We start from the raw sequence: 20,404 nt of genomic DNA, 5'->3' as shown, positions 1-20,404 counted from the left end.
CTTTTCCTAGTTTTTAATAATATCCTGATGGCGAAATTCATAAAGTTAAAAATTAGTTTGATTACATCGTATGAATGTAACTTTAAATTCGAAAGTCATTGTTAGAAAATAAAGTAAAGTTATCTAAGTATAATCAACAATTTCTCCTTTTTGAACTTGGATATTTTTTTCAAACAAACCGACGTTTCGGGCCCTTTACAGGTCCCATGGCCACGTCAAGTCAACCGTGACCATGAGATCTGTAAAGGGCCCGAAACGTCAGTTTGTTTGAAAAAACAAATATACGCGATTTAAATCCGGAAAAATAGTTTCATTTCCTATGTGTAACAATCGCGAAAACTCGAAGTGTAAAACTAAGCACGTTGTTGACTGAAGGTACATAGTTGTTTTACATAGTATTTTTATCAACAATAGAGTAATGGACATAATAAGAGATAATAACACAATAAAATCATACCTGCTGTTCTTAACCGCCATCTTCACAACATCACTGATTCAGTTAGGGGTATTTCTAAGATAGTAGCATGCTGTTAATAAATGCTCTTCAACGAGAAGAAACAAATTGTGTGAAATTTATATTGTCCAATGTCTAACACTATCACAAGTAATACAAAATTAGCCTTGTAGATACAGTCGTATTTATTAGCTAGGTAACTTGAAATGTTCAATTACAATGGGGCTAAATAACTAAGTTATCGAAACTACTCAGCTTTGCATTGTATACGCGATTAAAACGTAAAACTTTCAAACGTAGTAAACGTCATAAATTCGTTCCTTTACGCACTTTAGTTACTTTTAATGACGTTTAATGTTTAATGTACACAGTTTAATGACGTACAGCCATTGACTTACAATCGTACAGCATTTTGTTTTGGGTAATTGATATTATTGTTTTATTTTATTAACAACGAACAACAACAACGCACACACTCAACATAGCCCCGCACTAGGGAAACCCTGTATCGCGGGTGCCATGGACACACACATAGACAACCACAAATTACACCCAAACTCACGAGAGAAATAAATGTAGGTCATACAAATATTTCTCCCGGCCCGGGAATCGAACCTGGGACCTCTGCGTGGCAGTCCGTCGTGGTAACCGTTAAGCCACGGAGGCAGTTAATGTCACCGATATTAATAGAATCAGTCCTGCAAAAACGTGGACGTAGGGCAATTTACGATCTGGGCCCCAGAGCGTCTTTGAGAGAAAAGCTTAAAGAAATTAACTTTCTTTCACTAGCGTCGCAGTAAAATTATGAATATTCGATTTATGTTAAGAGAAATAGTAAATATTTTAAGAAAAATACTGATAAACATAACATTAATACGACGAATAAAAATAAACTTGTAGTTCTTGACAAAGTCACAAAATTCATTTAAGAGGCAACGTTATGTTCTTTGCTTCTTTAATGAGATTTTAGTTGATATTCAGAATTTGCCATTTATGAGGTTTATAACTATAGTAAAAACAAAAACTTTTCGATATCGTCGCTTTTACTAAAGGTCGTTCGCAGGTTCTGCGTAGACATGGGTGACAAAAATTCATGCTAGTGACCCCTTTAGCTCTTACAATGTGTCTTGATCTATCATAAAATTGAAATAAATAATGTAAATGAGAAATGTATTTAAATATACATTTACAAAGAGCTGTAGAGAATAGTAGAGAAAAACAGAGTTTAATCTCAAATGTAATGTGCGCACTTACTTTGGGATCACAGCAACGTATGGGATGTTGTCTAATATTTATATTTATTATTTACTATAAAATAAAAATTATTTGAATTTGAGTTTGAGTAATCCCCAACGTATACGCTTCTATAATAACAATTACTATTCTTATTCAACATTTATCATGTACAAGGTATACCTAATATTATTTAAATGGAAAACTACCGTGAGATTGAGACATATTAATTACACTATTTTTATGATAACAAGTGACGGGACCAAATTGTGCGCCTGGGGGTAAGCGACACGTACATAACAGTTGTAGTGCCACTCAGATCTTTAAAACAAAGATTTGAGGGGCACTGTCATTGAGCCCGTCTCTCTGAGGCACAATAAGTTGACAATTCCCATGCGCATGTAATTTCACCAGCACCCTTACCCTTCAAAACCGGAACACGGTAAAGTAGTTGTTCACATTACCGCTTGGCGGCAGAAGTAGGTAAGGTAGTGCTTTCCTGGACAAATTCTTTCACAAGGAGTTCTACTGCTACTAGAAAAAACGAAAACTCACGTATTTAAGTCGAAGCTTTGTTCTACATGCTTCGAAGTAGTCCGTGGTCCTTAATCATGAGATTCCGCCGCGGTTTCCGTCGAGTCACCGACCTCATTGGAGCAAAACCCTCTTCAAATAACAAAGATTTAAAAAATCCATAAGTTAAGTTAATATTTAATATTATTACACAGTTTCTGCATACTTGAATGACGATAATGAACGGTAGTGATACGTTTAGTTCTTTCTGGTTTCATATAATATTTGATATAATATTGTAAGTGATAAAAGTGTACAAATGTACCTATGTTTATTTACAAAGAGCAACCCCTACACAGAGTATCTTATTCATTCTTAATACCCAATACTTTTATTAACCCCTTACGGGTACGCTCCCCGGGTTTCTTTACGATACCCTGCAAGGGCACGGCAAAAAGTGAAATCGATTAGGAAAGAGCACAAGTTGTAAAAAAATATTATAATAACAGAAAAATCTAAATTCTTTAAAGTAATTCTAATTATTTTCTATTTACCTTATCATAAGTCATAAAACAGGCGCAGTCAAGAGCATTTTATTCACATTTTGGTTCAACTTTTACTGAGTCAGACGACAATCGCATTAGCGTGCCTGGATCACAGTGTGGTTGGCGTCTAACGCGTCATTGCGCGCAAGTAACGCACGACGACGCGCGAAACCGCTCAACGCAATTAAGCGTCGACAGGCGAACGCGCGCGTCGACGCGCGATTCCATATTTGTATAACACCAGTTTGTGCTTTAATAATGGAAAAATAGAGATGAATATGCTATAGGCGAAAAACATGACGTGTCGTGATGCTTCGACTCTGCGCCAGTGTGTGTTGCACTGCGCCTTAGGGTTTTGAATTTTAGTTATTGTGGAATTTAAATCACAAGTGTCAAGCTTCACGTGCTTGATCAAAAGCATTCATCAATTTTACTACTTTTTAACCGACTTCAAAAAAAGGAGGAGGTTCTCAATTCGACTGCATGTTTTTTTTTGTATGTATGTTACGCGATAACTCCGGTATTTGTGAACCGATTTTCATGATTATTTTTTTGTTGGAAAGAGGAAGCCTCCATAGTGGTCCCATTTCAGTTTTAAGAAAATCATCCACCTGGGTGGCTGATCACGCATGAACATTCATTTTTATAAATAGCGCCTAAATTTTACTTAAATAGCAATTATTTTAATTCTTGGTTTTGCTATTCTCCAATTCAAGGCGTTTTTCTCTCTCAATATACTTTGAGTAGTGAGAACCAATTTTTATTATCTCCTGTGTCAAGTCCTGTATAGTGGCGAACTAAACATCCCTATATTTCAATAAAACTTGACAAATAGATGTATTTCCACGTACTTTTGAGGTCGGTTTTTTTAGTACTCTGTACTGAGATTATATAAAATAATATACTTTTTTATATGTTTCCGTAATATTGTGTATAAAATATTTATCGAATTAGTTGGACATAACCATGCAGTGTACTTCTAGGTATTAAAATGTGTTTTAACGCTCCTATAAATTTTGCTACAATCGTTTCTGTCTTTATTACTTTTCTTTAATCTGTTGTAAATTTTAATTGACATAAAAGACGGACTAGTGGAGGAACGTCATCTTAATTGCGAGGATGTATTTTTGAAGATATATGCTTGTATTTTTGTGCCGGAAGGAATATTATCAAAGACAAAATCAAAGAATCTCTATTTCATGTGGAAGTAAATTACACTTGACAATCGTTACTCTGATTAAACTCCTTAAAGGATGGAAGTTAAACTCTACTGCTATTTCTTAAGACAGATTCGCCTGAAAAGAATGATCAAGAAACTTTAGGGGTTATTCTTTATAAATATACATTTGTACATGTTTATCATTTACAATATTTATTCCAAAAACGTCGTAGATCAAGACTACCTGCAAGAGGTAAACGGGTCACTACCACGGATTTTTGTCATCCAGGTACGCAGAAGGCTGTATAAAGCTTTTCTTTCACTATAGTTTTAAACATCGCGAATGGCAAATTTTGAATATTAACCGGAATCTTATTATATAAGCGTATACATTACCCCTTAAGTGAATTTGAGAGTTTGTGAAAACGACTGGCAAGAACAGCTAGTTTATTTTTATTCCTCGTGTTAATGATATGTCTGTCACTATTTTTCAAAAACCAAAATTACTAAACATAAATTATATTTTCTTGAACGTACTGTGACACTGGTGTAATAATGTTAATCTTTTTAGATTTACACTCAAAGACACTCTGTTGTGTGTGACACTCAGACAAAGATTCTATTAATACCGGCGAAATTACTATAGAGCAAAATGCCGTACGTCATTTCATGTAAACCAATCTAGCGGTTTTTGTTTTTTCTTTATTGACAAATCCTAATTAATAGTAACAATCGTAAAAATAAATTAGGTGTAATATGATTTATTTAAATACTATGATGAATTCACATATGATGATTATTGTACTAACACAAATTTGGATTTAATATTTCGGGCAAAGTTTAAATGGTGACTTGGATTATTACATTAAAAATAATCGTAAAATGTACCTACATATTAAAATAATTTATGAGAGATGAAATAACATACGATAAATAATATTGAACTAGGCAATATCTCATTTTAAAGCCGTCAAACGGGAAAAATATTATACAAAAGTCGAAGATCTTAAACCTTTGTTAAAACAAGGAAAAAGTGCTAATATATGAAGAGGCTGCGTGGTAGAACCTTTGCCTACCCAAATAATAAGTTGTACTCAAATAATAAATAACGAAAATCCATTGACCTACCAACGAAAATCTAAAATTTTTGAAATAGAGTAAAATTGATTACACAAACTTTCACTTCAACAAACTTTCAATTATGTTTTATTGTTGTTCTGCGCTGTCGAAATAATAAAAATGTCACCGACCGACCTTATCAGTAACGCATTATAAACTTTTGGCGCCATAATAGTAACTTTTATGAAAGAAGTCTTTGAAGTAGTGCGGTAAATACAAACAAAGTTTGATTTGTTTGTGTTGTTATTTGTAGAGTTGCACAAATAATTTTTCGAAGCATCGTGGTGTCTTTTGACTGAAGATCTTTCAAACTTAAGTAAGGAACCCTTTATTGCTGTTCAATTACTTACTAGTAATTACATTAACAGTAATTGCTGACATGAAAAACTTTGCCCTTTCATTTATTCTATTGAGAAACGGACGTCCACAGATAAAATTTCGTCACACGGAGGAACATATATCTAAGTACTTGGAGCAGAGAGAAAGTAATTACAGAAGCTAATCAAACGTCTGTGTGTGGTACGTTTTCCCAGCAGGCACTTGAAAAGCCCAGGGCGGGCGGCCTGCGCCGGCCGGTGAGGCTGTCAAGCCGGTCGGGCGTTTTCGGATGCCTTCGGGCCCCGTCACTGGCGTCAGGGGTGCGTTGCCATGCCGACAGCGCGCCCCCGCCGAAAATAAACATGGGAGGGGGATGCTGGAAGAGACATCCCGTCTCTTCAGCCGGATTGACGATTTTAGTAATAGGAGGTAGTGGACGGTAAATTCAGCGCTTAAATAGTACTACGTAATGTATACTTATGTACTTCCATCTTGGTGGAGTAGGTGGCTGTACGCTAAAAGATTTTTAATATTATAGGGAAATGAAGTCATATTTTTAATGTTCGTGTATTGAATATATATAAATGTTTTAACTTTATTATGTTTGTAGTAAAAATAAGTTTCGTTTGTTTTAATGGATGCTAGTTGTAGGCCTCGAGAGAGTGCACGTCCACGTGACGAGCGGGCCGGTGTGTTCGCGCTGCACTTGTCGCATCCAGAGGTGAGCGCGGGCGGCGCGGCGGCCGTAGCGCGAGTCCCGGCGGCGGGGTGCGGTAGGGGTGCAACTCGGCGGGGCGGAGGCGGCTGCGCGCGCACGGATCTCTTGTCAGTCGCTGGGCGGCGCGCGGCCCGCACGCGGTCGATAAGCACGAGGCTCGAGCGCGGCCATGTTGCACGACGCGTGCACGCGCGAGCGGCCTCCACGCGCGACTGTGTGAGTGGTGTGTGTGGACGGTGTGAACGGTGTTGACTCCTCACCGCGGCATTGCGCGACTCGAGCTTTCGGTCAGTAACCTTCTCGTCTCAAGGAGCCCATGTGGTTTTTATGTTCGGGTCTCAAGGTTTACTTCTTACATGCACCGCACCTGATTGAAAAACAAGCCGCGGACGGAGCCCAACTCGTGAATATTTACGCTTGAATGGACGCCAGTGACGGACGACCCGATCACTTGATATCTCCGTGATTTACATACCTACCGTAAAACACGAGCGGACTACCTTTGCGGCAACCTCGCATCTCCCGCTACAGGTTAATAGGCCCTCTGAAAGCTCATCTCGGAATACTTCGATAGATGTAAGTAGGTACACTGAATGGGATGAGATAGGTTAGGATGAAGTTGTGTTAGCCGAGTCAGGGTAGTTTATCATGTTATAAAGGTTATTGATGAACCGTCTAACGAGAGTGAGGTCAATAAACTAGGGACGCAAACACCTACGTCGTAGCCAACTCATTTCGTAGATAGGGTCGGTTTATAAAACATAAAAAGAGGCTCTCTAATCAAGTGCGGCGCGTCTTTTCCAATCGCGATTATCGAGATCCTATTCTCAATAACCTCTACGGCGTAGCGTCTACGGCGTAGCAAGTATCGTTGGCATTATCAGATAAATTGAATGCACTTTTATTTACGAGCTCCCTCGTTAATGCAACGACTTAAGCACGACGTGGGAATGGGATTATAGGAAACCTTAAATCCAATGAGAATTAAGTATGTACGGAAGTTTATGACCGTTTATATTTCAAAGGAAAGGCTTTTAGATACGAGCACGGATTAAATCTATTTTTCATGACAATAATGTGATTGTAATCCACTGGTTCATCGAAAAAACATAATTACTGTTTAATCTTATAAATACTTGGAAAGAATAAATTTTGTCTGAGTTTATCGCACAATGTTACTTTTCGTTATAACTCTTTAGTAAATAATATTCGTTCAACGTTTTTTAATAATTACGGATAAAAAAATCTACTTCATATCACGCTGCATCAGCTGATCGCGACTGAAATCCCAAAAGCTGTTCATGGGAATGCCGCCTAAAAAGACATTTCAAGGTAATTCAAAATTAACCCCATAAACGCATTATTTCTGCTCCAATTATTTTTTTGAGGTTTTTTGAATACAATTATTTTATTTAACAGAATGTTACTTGTTACGGTACGTTAAAATGTTAATTACCAACCTGACAACAATGGCAAATTGTTGTTTAAAACTTATTAACTGCTTCAATCGATGTATATTCCAGTACTAGGTTAGGTTTCTACTAGATAGATGCCATTAAATTAAATTCTGTTAATTTCTATTATCAAAGTAGGGTAAATTTCCTGGATAGGTGCAGTAAATTAATTAGATGCTTATAAAGCAATAACGTGATAGTGGTACCTAAAGATTTTATATTGTTGATATATTGTTTCAAAAATTTACTTCTAAAATGAGATCTTTTACTGTTGTCACCTCAGGAATGATGAATTGTTGTGATCAGCAAAAGTTTTAATTTTATAAGTAAATTTTAGAACAAAACTGTCAAGTCAAGTGCCATTTTAACAAAACTATGATGTTGGTTGATGATTGGTCACCTTGTTGCTTATCAGTATCCAATTAATATGTTGGTGATAAGAGTTGTTTTTCTGAGTGTCGCAAGTCTTTTAAGTCCACTAACCGCTGCGGTGCGCAGAATGTCACATAAGCTTCTGCCGAGAAGTTAACAGGTCCCTTCGACACTTCAAACTTCGCTCACAAGGTTGTCATAATCTTGAAGAAACCTGCATGTCGGAGACGGTTTACAAAACCCATAGAATACGTATGAATTACCAACCAAAAAAACCGTGTCCTGCAATGGAAAGTATATGGGTTAATGATCTGATTTTCAGCAAGCTCTATGTCCGAAGTATTCCAGGGTACTTTGAACAACCATTGCTTATTCATATGTGTGTATATGTATATATACGGCAATAACATACATTGTAATAGCTAAGTGACGGGACGAACAAGTCGTGCGCCTGATGGTAAGCGACACGCCTGTCCATAACAGTTGCAGTACCACTCAAAGCTTTAAATCACAAAGATCTGAGGGGCACTGCCACTGCGTCCGACACACTGAGACATAAGTCGACAAATCCCATGTGCCTGTAACTTCACCAGCACCCGTACCCTTCAAAACCGGCGCGCAGAAATGATCATACTACTGCTTGGCTGTAGAAATAGGTGAGGTGGCAGCACTTCAATGGACTAACTCTTTCACAAGGAGCGCTACTGCACTGTTAATTCCTTATACGTAATTAATAGGTATCAAATGCAGAGAATAGTTATTTTTTAAATACAGGATATTAGGCCAGACGCATGTTAAAGTCGAAATATTTAACCTCATTTATGGTTCTGTAAATTATTTAAAACAAAAGCTGTTACACCTGTTCGATGCAAACTAAGTAACAAACTTGGATCAGGAGAGTTGCGTAATTACTCAAGCACTGTCAAAGCGCTGCTTGTGCCGTTTAAGTTGTGCTTACCAAGTTTACTTAATGCGATTATCGCTCGGATCTTTGGTTTAATAACGTCTTGGTAGGCAGCCTTATGTTAATTCAAATTCAAATATATCTTTATTTCATCTGTAAGCCAGTGACATTTAATATCGTTACGTTGATATAATTCTACTCCCCATCCGTAAGGCCGATGGAACCTGAGAATAACGTAAGAAAGACTGTACGTTGTTCTTTGTAAATAAACATTTGTACACATTATTTAAGCAGCAGTAGAATTTCTTTTGAAAAAGTTTGTCCAGTGAAGTATTCCATGCACCTACCATGCATGTACTAAAAATTTCGCTTTGAGAAATGAAGTAGAAAAAAAATACAAAAACATTTATTTTTTTAAGTAGCAGTAGAGGTCCTTGTGTGAGAGTTCGTCCAGGGAAGTACTGTCACCTTGCCTATTTCTGCTGCCAAGCTGTAATGTGAGCATTACTGCGTTCCAATTTTGAAGGGTAAGGGTGCTGGTGAAGTTACAGGCATATGAGACTTGTTAACTTACGTCTCTGGGTGACGGGCGCTGTGGCAGTTCCCCTCAAATCTTTACGATTCAAAGCTCTGAGTGGCATTGCAACTGTTATGGACAGGCGTGTAGCTTACCATCAGGCGTACGACTTAAACGTCCCGTCACTTGATGTTATAAAAAAAAGAAAAAATATTTAACTGCCCGAAACAAAACATTGCGATACATAGATAACCACACTACGCTACGCCTGTGTCGTGGTTATCATTTCTAAACATAACGAAAAATTGAAGGTTCTTCTAACTATCGCAGAGTTCCATCTTTGTATTATAATAATTATAACAAATTAGTGGCGTAATTTTAGTAACAGTAGAGCTCATTGTGAAAGATTTCGTCCAGGGAAGTTCTGTCACCTTACCTATGTCTTCCCTCAAGCAGTAATGCTCATTTTACTGCGTTCCGGTTTTGAAGGGAAAGGCGGTCGTTACATTACAAGCACATGGACTTATCAACGTATGTCTCTGGTAGACGGTCATTTCCCCGTAAGATCTTTGTAATTTAAAGACTAAGTTGCACTGTAACTGTTATGCATAGACGTGTCGCTTACCACCAGGCTCTCGACTTGTTCGTCACGTCCCTGGGTATCATAAAAAATATATAATTTACGACGTTTATTTAAAATATTAAAGATATGAAAGAGCTAAACGGGTCACTATCATGGATATTTATTATCCAAGTAGAAGTTATATATAATACCAAGGCAGTTTTTTTTCACTATAAATTTAAACCTCGTAAATGGTTCATTTTTTGTGACTTCGTGAAGACGTCTGTCAAGAACAGCTAGTTTACTTTTTATGATGTTGTTTATTGTCTAATAAAAGAAAAGTGACGCTAGTCTGAAAATGTTAATTCAGACATTCTAAGTCCCAGTTCATAAATCGATGCCTTACTTTCTCAAACTCGTATCTTAGAGTGATTATTTAGGAGACGGCAAAACTTTCTAATTATTTTAAATTAAGGGTATTAATTTGGATGATTTAAGAATAGGTAAAAGCTAGTGTGTGAATATGAAGGAAATGTGTGTGACATCAACATGCAAAATTTATAACAATCCATTTTTTGGATTCCAATAACTTGGTGCTTTAAGATACGAGTTTGTTAGACAGCCAAGTAAAGACTATAGTTTTGTAACGAATATAGCTTATTTTTTTCCCATAAATAGTTCTCATTAGACAAAGTAATAAGTTGTGTCTATATCCTGCCCAGACCTATACACACGTCTTCTCCAAACAAAGATAAGTTAGGATAATACCCACTACAATAATACAATAATGAACTACTTACACAAGCTAAACGTTTTTGCAAAAAGCTATAAATACTTTTATTAATTTACAGTTATCAAAGAATTGATGTTGAAACTGAATCCTATAAAATAAAAGCGTTCGAATCAAATTCTTCAATACAAAAACCACGAGAACATTTAGTATTTCTGAGCAAAAATCGTATTCACAAAAATATGAGACAAAAATGTCAGTCGTATCAGTGAGGGAGCAATGAGAGTTTTATTTTACGAGTACAATCATACCAGCGCTCTGAAAACGAGACCGTGTTTCAGCGTATCAGAGCCGAATGTAAGTGCTTTGTAGCTTGTGTAGAGTTGGGATAGGTTATTTTTAAATTTTATTTATTTGGCAGTTTTAATTTTTTTACACTTATCTTTTGATGTTCTTATCAAATCGACTTCCACACTCGTAATCCATCACCACTGCGTCATCTTGTAAATAACTTAAAACAATGTCAAATATAGTCATTATTTTTATTGCTGTGGTAGCCTAAAGGGAGAACTGTTGGTTCTCAGTTAAGAGATCAATGGTTTATTTAAATAGAAAGTTTTGGTGTCTGAATAATCACTTTTTATAAGTACGAGTTTGAGAAAGTAAGGCATTGATTTGGACAATCACGCATTTTTGTCCTTTCCCAACTTTCCCAACAAAACGTTGTACAGCTGATAATTGTATGAGTGAATTTACGAAAACTACGACGAAAGTTAATTTTTGATGCTAACAAACCCAGTATTCTCGGAATTGTTAAAAATAATTCACACCTGATACACATAATATTGTACTAATACTGCCTTTATATATTATATTTATTTCACTTCTATAGAATGTTCTATCATAAAGACATAGATATTCTAATTGATATTAGTACTAACAGAGACACTAATGTATCATTCTATTTAATTAATTTAATTAGCAGAGGAACATTTGCAGCAGTACATTAAACGGGATTGAATCGGTACAGTAAAAATCCGGCGACATTCATTCTGACATTTGAAGATGAGAAAATTTTATTTTGACGCCAGAATTCGGTCTGCGTAAATATAGAGACATGGTATGTCATATCAGTTCAGGGAACACGGTTTATAGCGAACCTTGTGGCTTGGAAAGGTTATGTCACTTGCGTGTGAGGAATGTTGACGGGTTTTGGCTTATTATCGTGTGAACGTACTAGGCTTCGAATCGTGATTAAATACGACTTTTTGAAGTACAGGAATGTAGATTTAATATTAAGAGACATAAATAACATTTTAATTTTTATTTCATTATAACTTCTATTTAATACAATTTAAACATGTAAAGGAAGCTATTTTAATAAGCAATAAAAATGGTAATTAATGATTAATATACAAACTTCATAAAGCTATACAATGAAATATTAGAAGTCTAATAGTGTAGTTGCGATGTCTAAAGTAAATAAATGAGTACCTGTGTTTTAGGCATCTTCTTTGTGCATATTTTTTATATTCGTGTTTTTAACACGCTATTTAACAATCAGACAAATAGATTTAAAAGGGAGCCTGGCGAGTCGACGTGATGCTTTAACCCTAGAATATTAACCATCGTCGCCTGAGAGGCCTGGCGAGATCAGTTTTTTCCGGTTATTTCCAAAACGCGTGATGGGGTTGTGCGTTCGCGCCAACTCAATGCATCCCGCGACACAGAGGCGAGCGGGTGCGGAACCGACGGGGACTGTCCGTTTTCGAATTATAAGACACTGGATCGCCTGTGACGCGATCATTAGTATTATCGGTAAGTTTATAGGTCGTCACTTGTTTTGATTTTTACGTTTTTTCTGTATTGTTATAACTTAATAAATGTTTGTTCTACTTATTAATACAAAGACCGAACACTCAGAAAAAATTCCTGCGATCCGGCCGGATTCGAACCGAGACGTCTTCTAGCATACCGTGGCAGACGCTATACCGACTAAGACACGGAACGAACCAGCGGACCTCACGAATTTTTCTATGTAGCCGTAGCGCCATCTATGAGAAATCTATGAAACTATTTCGTCACCCAGTTATATACCTTTACAGCTACCAGTCCCGGCTAGAGATGTCACTATTCATTGTATAGTGACATCTCTATTTTTAATTGTATTGAATTGATATATAATTGAATATCAATTTTTATGTGAAATTACTCCACTAATTTAAGATCGAACACTTAGAAAAAATTCCTTCGATACGGCCGGATATAATTGTTTGTTTTGTTTATAAATAAATCTCAACGAAGACAGAAATTCACCAGTTTCAGGTGAAAAAATTCCGTGTCACAAGAAGACTTTCTTTTGCATTGTGCGTCGTCTTTGAGGGGTAAGAACAAATTATATATGGTCCAGAGAAACATCCAACGGAGCACGGCGTGTAAGAAATGCTCCCAGGAATGTAGTCCATATTTTTCATGGCCCAAAACAGGATAGCAAACAATGTATTAAAAACTATTGCTTGGACCATCGATCTCTAAACTTCAGTTTCTGTGACAAAAATTTAAGTCTGACTCCAACTTAGTCTGTCGTCAAAGATATATAGTAATATTAGGTTTTGTTTATGTATGTTATAGTTTATATATTAGATTATAATATGTATTAGAAAAAAGCAAAATTGAGGTACTATTAATTTTTTTACCAAATCCTATAAGACTGATACGTTACCAGTAAAGTGTGTTATCAGATTTAAATTATTATTATTTTAGGACTGATGTTGATTAGTAATACAGAAATTTGATTTTAGTTTTCGAAACGGCAGAGGTTTGCCAGTTAGTAAGTTTTATCTGCTTTAAATTTTAATAAATAATCAATATAAAATATTGGCGTTATTTCAAAAGTAAGCATCCAAAGCGATCATTAGTATTAAGTTGTGATTTTATATTAGTATTCTAGGTTGAAATATCAATTATTAACAATACAGTAAACCTCCGTGTCAAATCTATACGTTGGAGAATATTGACTAAAACCTCTGAATCCCCATTAATCCAATTGTTCAGGTTAGTTCACCGCTGTAGCACTAAAACGCGTACACGGTACTTTGGACGCACCATTTACGAACACGCTACAAAAAGTTCAACTGTGTTCAGAATGAGAGTTGAACAGAGAGCCATGAAGCGTGTCGTGATCGGTATAAGACTATAGACTGAATTTCGTTGTGATTTATTATTACAAAGATCGAACATATAGAACATTTTCTTCGACCCGACTCTGACTAACTGTGCTGTAGGTCAGTGATCTGCGGTGAGGTGTTAAAATCTCTCACTAGACGTCACTAGCGGCGCTGAATGCAGAAAGATCCAGTACAAAGATGTAAAAAAAAACACTTAAGAGAATTTGGACAACTCGATAACTTGACCTGTATCTTAATTGGTTAGAGGTCATGGGTTCAACTATTTCACAAAAAGAAATTTCAATAACATGTAATTTTATAGACTGAGTTTCAAATTTCAAAATACGAAGATCAACTAAAGTTCAGGATATAGGATATCGCATAACGAAGCTAAAACAAACGAGTAAAGCGACAACCGAACGGTGGTCAAGAGGTGGCTACAGAAACTAGAAACGTCCTACAATAAAATAGGTACACCACGTAGTAGTAATTAGTTACGTAGCAGTAGAGTTCCTTGACAAGCCATGATAGCCTAGTGATTTGACCTATGGCCTCTCGAGCAGAGGCTGTGGGTGCGAATCCTAGCACTTACCTCCGAGTTTCTCGGAAATTTCATTTCAAATTTTCAATGAGTTTTTCGGGGAAGGAAAACATCGCCCCGAAACCTGCAAGTCGATGAAGTTTCACAACCCTCAGAAAACACGTGAAGTTCTATCTAACCAGTCTAAACCCTCACGGGGGAGGAGACCCGTGTCCAGGAGCGGGACGTATAAATGGGATGATAATGAGTGCTCCTTGTCAAAGAAAGTTCGTCCAGGAAAGTACCTTACGTGTGTCTGCCTCCAAGCAGTAATGTGAATATTCTGCGTTTCCGTTTTGAAGGGTTTGGTGAAATTACAGGCACATGGGACTTGTCAACTTATACCAGAGTTACGGGCGCAGTGGTAGCGTCCCTCAGACTTTTGCGATTTAAAGTCCTGAGTGGCACTGCAGTTGCTATGGACAGGCGTGTCGCTTTCCACCAGGCGGTTTCTTCGTCCCGTCGCTTCGTATCGTAAAAAAAGCGCAGGCGAGATTGTAATGGCCTATATCATCAGTGTTTTGTAGAAAGGGCGTAAGTGGTATTTCGTAGATTTTTCAGGGGAGTCTGTTTTAGGTTTTAACGGCTCTTAAAATATTATAATTCAATTTGTTTTAAAATTACGGACGTAAATATTTTAAAACAGTTGTTAATACCTAAAACATGCTCCCCTGAAAATTGTCGCTTACGCCCTTCCTACAAAAAACCGACCATATAATATATAAAATATAATGACCATACGATCCATTGACTTATGTAAGTCAATGATACGATCCCATTATTTAATGTAAGTGAACTGTAAAGAAAAAACTCTCAATAAAATAAGCGTAACATGAAACTCGATAGCATGATTGACTTGTAAAACCGAAGTGACATCGCATCACTAGGAGCAATAAAACGCTGTCGTCGGTTGCAGCCTCGCCTTCGCTGTGAAAGATAGTTTATAGCGCGATTTATGACCGCGCTGGAGCCATAAGGGCAATTTTATAAACTAAATCTTTGTTATAATTATTAATACAAAGATCGAACACTCAGAAAAAACACTCAGAAAAAACACTCAGAAAAAATTCCTTCGATCCGGTCGGACAAACTAGTGGAGTAATTTCACAAAAAATAATTGAATATCAATTCAATAAAAATTTAATTAACTAAATCTTTGTTTTAAATAATTGTTATTATTGCTTGTTACAAGAACCCTTAATAGCTTAATGCTTTGGCCTACCGTCGCTCAAGCAGAGGGCCGTGGGTTCGAATCCGGCCACGCACCACTAACTTTTCGGAATTAATGTGCAAAATTTAATCTGAATTTACACATCGAAGAAGGTTTACAACTCTCAGAAAACGTGTATAGTCCCCAACCTGCATTGGCAAAGTGCAAATTTAGAATATCATCCAGAATCTTACTAGGTATGTACGCTATACCCATGCTCATTCAATGAATTTGTGATTTTGCTACACACTCTACACAACAGTTAGTTTATTTTTGTCCCTATTATTAATATTATGCCACCATTTTTCATAATAAAATACTGTTCCACCTCAATAGCTTGGAAAGGCTTTCTTTCACATTAGAAATCTGTGAGCAAAAGCGTTTTTTCCACACTAACGTGGAAATATAGTCTTGTCGAGAGTCCATGGTTAGTAGTTTGGATTTGACGCTCAAGGCAGTCTCCGATTGGGGCGATGCCAATCTTGTCAAATTTAACGCTACCAAAATGCAGGTGTGCCTATTCCCCACAAAACGGAGTCCCTTTGAGCTGACTCCGACTTTTCGTGATATATCCATACCGATAGCCGACTGTCTCCAGCTACTTGGAATGGACCTGTCGTTCAATTTGAACTTCGGCAGATATATTCCATCAATGACCAAAAATGCAGCAAGGAAGCCTGGCATCCTTTCCAGGGTGAGACGTTACTTTACACCGGGACAGCTGTTTTAGCTGTACCAAGTACAAGTCCGGTCGTGCACGGATTACTGCAGCCACCTTTGGGATGGCTCTGCTACATACCAACTGGCCACGTTGGGTTCAATTGACAACCGTGGCAAGAGGCTTATAGGTGACTCGGAATTAGAGGAGGCGAAGCTGAATTCGACACTTGTGCACATGAATGATCATTGCCACTTCAGCTATTTTCGGAGCTATGTTGGTTACTTTAGTTCTCGAACGAACAGTCAAGAGCACATCAAGCTTGATATTTTGTACTTTCAACCGTTCTTATTGTAAGCGCCATAGAGTTGGATTTAAGTTTTAACTTAACTTAAGTGTTCTTGACCCTGTACGACTTCATTACGAATTTAGTCCGAATAATAATAATAATTATAACAGTGTAAACAATAATATTCAACATGTTGAGTTTTCTTGTACCTGGGGTATCAAATTTCCCAAAGCGAGTTTTAACAATGAGTTATTAACAACATAATGTATTTAATTTAAACGGTATTTGTAGGTACAATAATAAATACGCAGTAACAACGTAGAATAACAATTTGATGTTTTTCATAAACAGAAACCTTAAACTAATAAGTAGCTATGGTATAATTTTACTGTTATTGTTTACTTCGTTTTGAAAAACGTTATTCATGTAAAATTTCTCAGGTTAGGAATACTTAGGTTGCTAACAGACTGACTGCGTATTTGCAGTTAATGCGTGCAGGTTAACTCAACTTCATGTAGGCGAGACCTCGACTGCATGAAGTTGATAACGACTTCACGCTTAACTGCATGCAGACGAAACTCAACTGCATGCAGTTGAAACTTCAACATCAAGCATTGACGTCTCGAGACGGAGCGTATCGAGCACTAACAACGTTCAAATGAAAATGTTTTCTGTGGCTGTTTGACGCAGGCTTTGCGAAGTAGCGTGTGTTTGTGTATCTGTGCTGTGTATTTGTGTATATTTAGTATTATGCTATTTAAATTTACTATTATTATTCAATTTGATTATTTTCATGAGTAAACGTTGTACGTGTCAAATTTAATTTAATTTATTTAGTGTCTGATAGTGTTAGTATTTGAAATTGATTCTCATTCTTTTTTAATTGTGGTATTCTATTTCTATGACAGGCCATGGCAGAATATCAGCGAGGGCTTTGTAATTAGCATAGTCATCAATGCTGAGTCACGGACCTTTTTTTGGCTTATTTGTCTTAACGTTTTTTTCTATTATTATTATTACATTTTTCTATTTTTTCTATTGTTTTTTTTTGTATTTATGAACGAATTATTTAATATTTTGCAATTGTTTGTGTTTTATAACGTATTCGCATGTCAAATAAATACAATATACGAATAAATATTTCTATATTTTTATATGAACGATAGTCCGAGAGGCAAAAGTAGTAATTGACATTCTTACGAGTATATATTATTATTATTTTTGATGAGACACTGATGCTGTTAATATATCAAAAGTGGCAATCGACATTCTAAAGTAGTTGTATTTGTTTTCTTCTTGTCTTAATTGCGGGTACAGTACATAAAAATCACCTATAGCAACATAACAATAGTGGATCAATCCACGTTGCACGCTTTCGTTTTTGGCTTCGATTAGGTCGGCGGCGTAACAATAGTAACAGAAGAACGTCTAGATGGAAGTCCGTGCTTCCATCTCGACGTCAAGTTAAATACTGAGCTCTTGAGCTAGGTGTGCGGCGAAAAATTCCTGGAGTAAATGTCTACTGCATACAGTCGGTCTCGACTGCATGCAGTCGGTTTCGTCTGCACGGAGCTATATGGACTACACGCATGCAGTTCGTTCAATAGCAGCCTTAGATCATCTGGCATCTGTTTCAGGCATCTGTTTTCACTGTCAAAAAAGTCTTCATAGTTAAATATTTAGAACTTTCGATAACTATAACAGGTCGGTAAACAATTTATGTGCACTGTTATTTCAGAAACACTAACGTACACAATGCTATGTTATATTTAGTGCAACTAAATTCCAAAACTCTACAAGTTTTACCTGAAAATTAATTGAAAGTTTGATTAATAAATTGCTATACTTCAGTTTAAAACCAAAACATTGGATTATATATTTTAACAATCAAATGACAATAAAATTTCCATGCCTACGTTTCCACATTTATGTAGCGAACGGCTATGGAGTGAAATTCACTGCCTGCAGACTTATTCTCTGAACGTTATAACTTGGGCATTTTCAAGGCGTGAATGAATATACATTATTTAGGCGTGCATGCTCTATTGTGGACCTCATCTTCACTTTGCACCAGGTGAGATGGAGGTTCAAATGCACACTTATATATTTTTTATACAAAAAAAAACTGGACCTCCGTCGACGAGTGGCTTGTACACCGGTTTTCATGATGCCAGTATATCTGAGGTCCCGGGTACGATATCCGGCTGGGCCAATGTAGAAACTAACTTTTCTAGATTGCCTGCGTCCGGGTTTTTGTGGTACCGTCGTTATGTCCAATTCCCACAACGTAATGGATTCAAATGTCTTCTATCTTCTTTATTTTACTAAATTACCAGATTACCAATAACTTTGTCAAACGTATTGTGAAGACGAAGAATGAATCCGTATTGTAAAGCATCCGTTACCTGGCATGCCGTAAACCCATCTGTAAATTACAAGACATTAGGCAATGCGAAATTGCGCAGGAACAACAATAAAACAAGTGCCATATTTCATTACGATGTTTTCTTCGATGCAAGTGCTAATTTAGTAATCTAAAGTTTACAATGATTTTTATCGAGAACAAAAGAAAAAAATAATAATAAATAGTAAATTCTCAAAATTTTAATTTAACAAAATTAACTTTAGCATGTATTTAAATGATCTTTTTAAATTTGCAAAAGCAGCAGGCAAAAATTCTAAACGTTCATCTCTTTTGCTGATTGATCCTCTTTCTTCTTCAACAAAAAGCTCGCTTGTAAAGCTTATTTCAATGTTATTAATTTCTAATATATTTCGTTATATTATTGTTATTATTATTTCATATCTTTTCATGTTTTTTCTTGTTGTTCTAAATATGGAGATTGTACTTATTAAACGGTGTTTTATTAAATTATTAGTAAGACTTTTTATAGAATAAAATAGAATGGAAACCATTAAACACACAAATAGCCAGAAAAAAAAGAAAACAGACAAAGTTATACAAAAAAAAACAACGAAGCTAAACATATACAATTTTAAATAGTTAATTCGCAAATTTTCAACATTGTCATGTGTGTGGCTGTGGATCCACTCAGCTAATATCACAGCCGATTTTCAGTCGACCCTAATACTGTTTCTGGAAAGCAGTTTGGTTTTAATATGTTACAAAATTACCATGTAATGATTACACTATATTTCTGTTCTTTTGAAATAAAATATTAAAAAAATATTATCACTCAGTCAGTTTAAAACAATCAGCTTAGTTATCATTTCATAATTTAGATTAAAGTAATTTTGGTTGTACATGCAGGAAATACAAATATTTCCAGTAATGTGAACATCAAAATAACGTAGAAGTGGCAACGGGTAGAATGCATAGCTCGTAGAACTAACGGCCGTTGGGGCAGAAAGGTTCTCGAATGGACACCACGAACCGGAAGGCGTTCAGTGGGATGGCTCCCTACTAGATGGACGGATGATCTGGTAAGGGCGGCGGGTAATCGATGGAGGCACGTCGCGTCCGATCGGCTAGTGCGGAAATCTTTGAGTTCAGCAGTGGACGTCTTCCGGCTGATATGATGATGAACATCAAAATAACGACTTTTATCTGAGCGCGCACTACGTAGAACAGAAGTGAGGCAACGCGCATTTTTTTAAATTCTGTAATTTTTTGAACCGGAAGCCAAATTACATTCCATATTTAAATACTTGATCTCTAAACCATAGAGGAGGACTGCGAGCAAATCAAAAGATACTATCCAAATATCATAGAAATGTACACTAACTGTGATAACAGCACATAATCTACGCAGTAAACGTCTAATAAAACTGCAGGTCGCAATAGCATTCACGTTAACGCGCTGCTAATTTGTTTATAGCTGCATTACGGGCACGCGGCTCAGAATTATTTAATATCTGCCAACCGTAACCTAACGTCGACT

Source organism: Hyposmocoma kahamanoa, unplaced genomic scaffold (assembly GCF_003589595.1).
Source record: "Hyposmocoma kahamanoa isolate Upper Pololo Valley unplaced genomic scaffold, ASM358959v1 93, whole genome shotgun sequence".
Taxonomy (NCBI): domain Eukaryota; kingdom Metazoa; phylum Arthropoda; class Insecta; order Lepidoptera; family Cosmopterigidae; genus Hyposmocoma; species Hyposmocoma kahamanoa.
Note: the sequence above shows the minus strand (reverse complement) of the source record.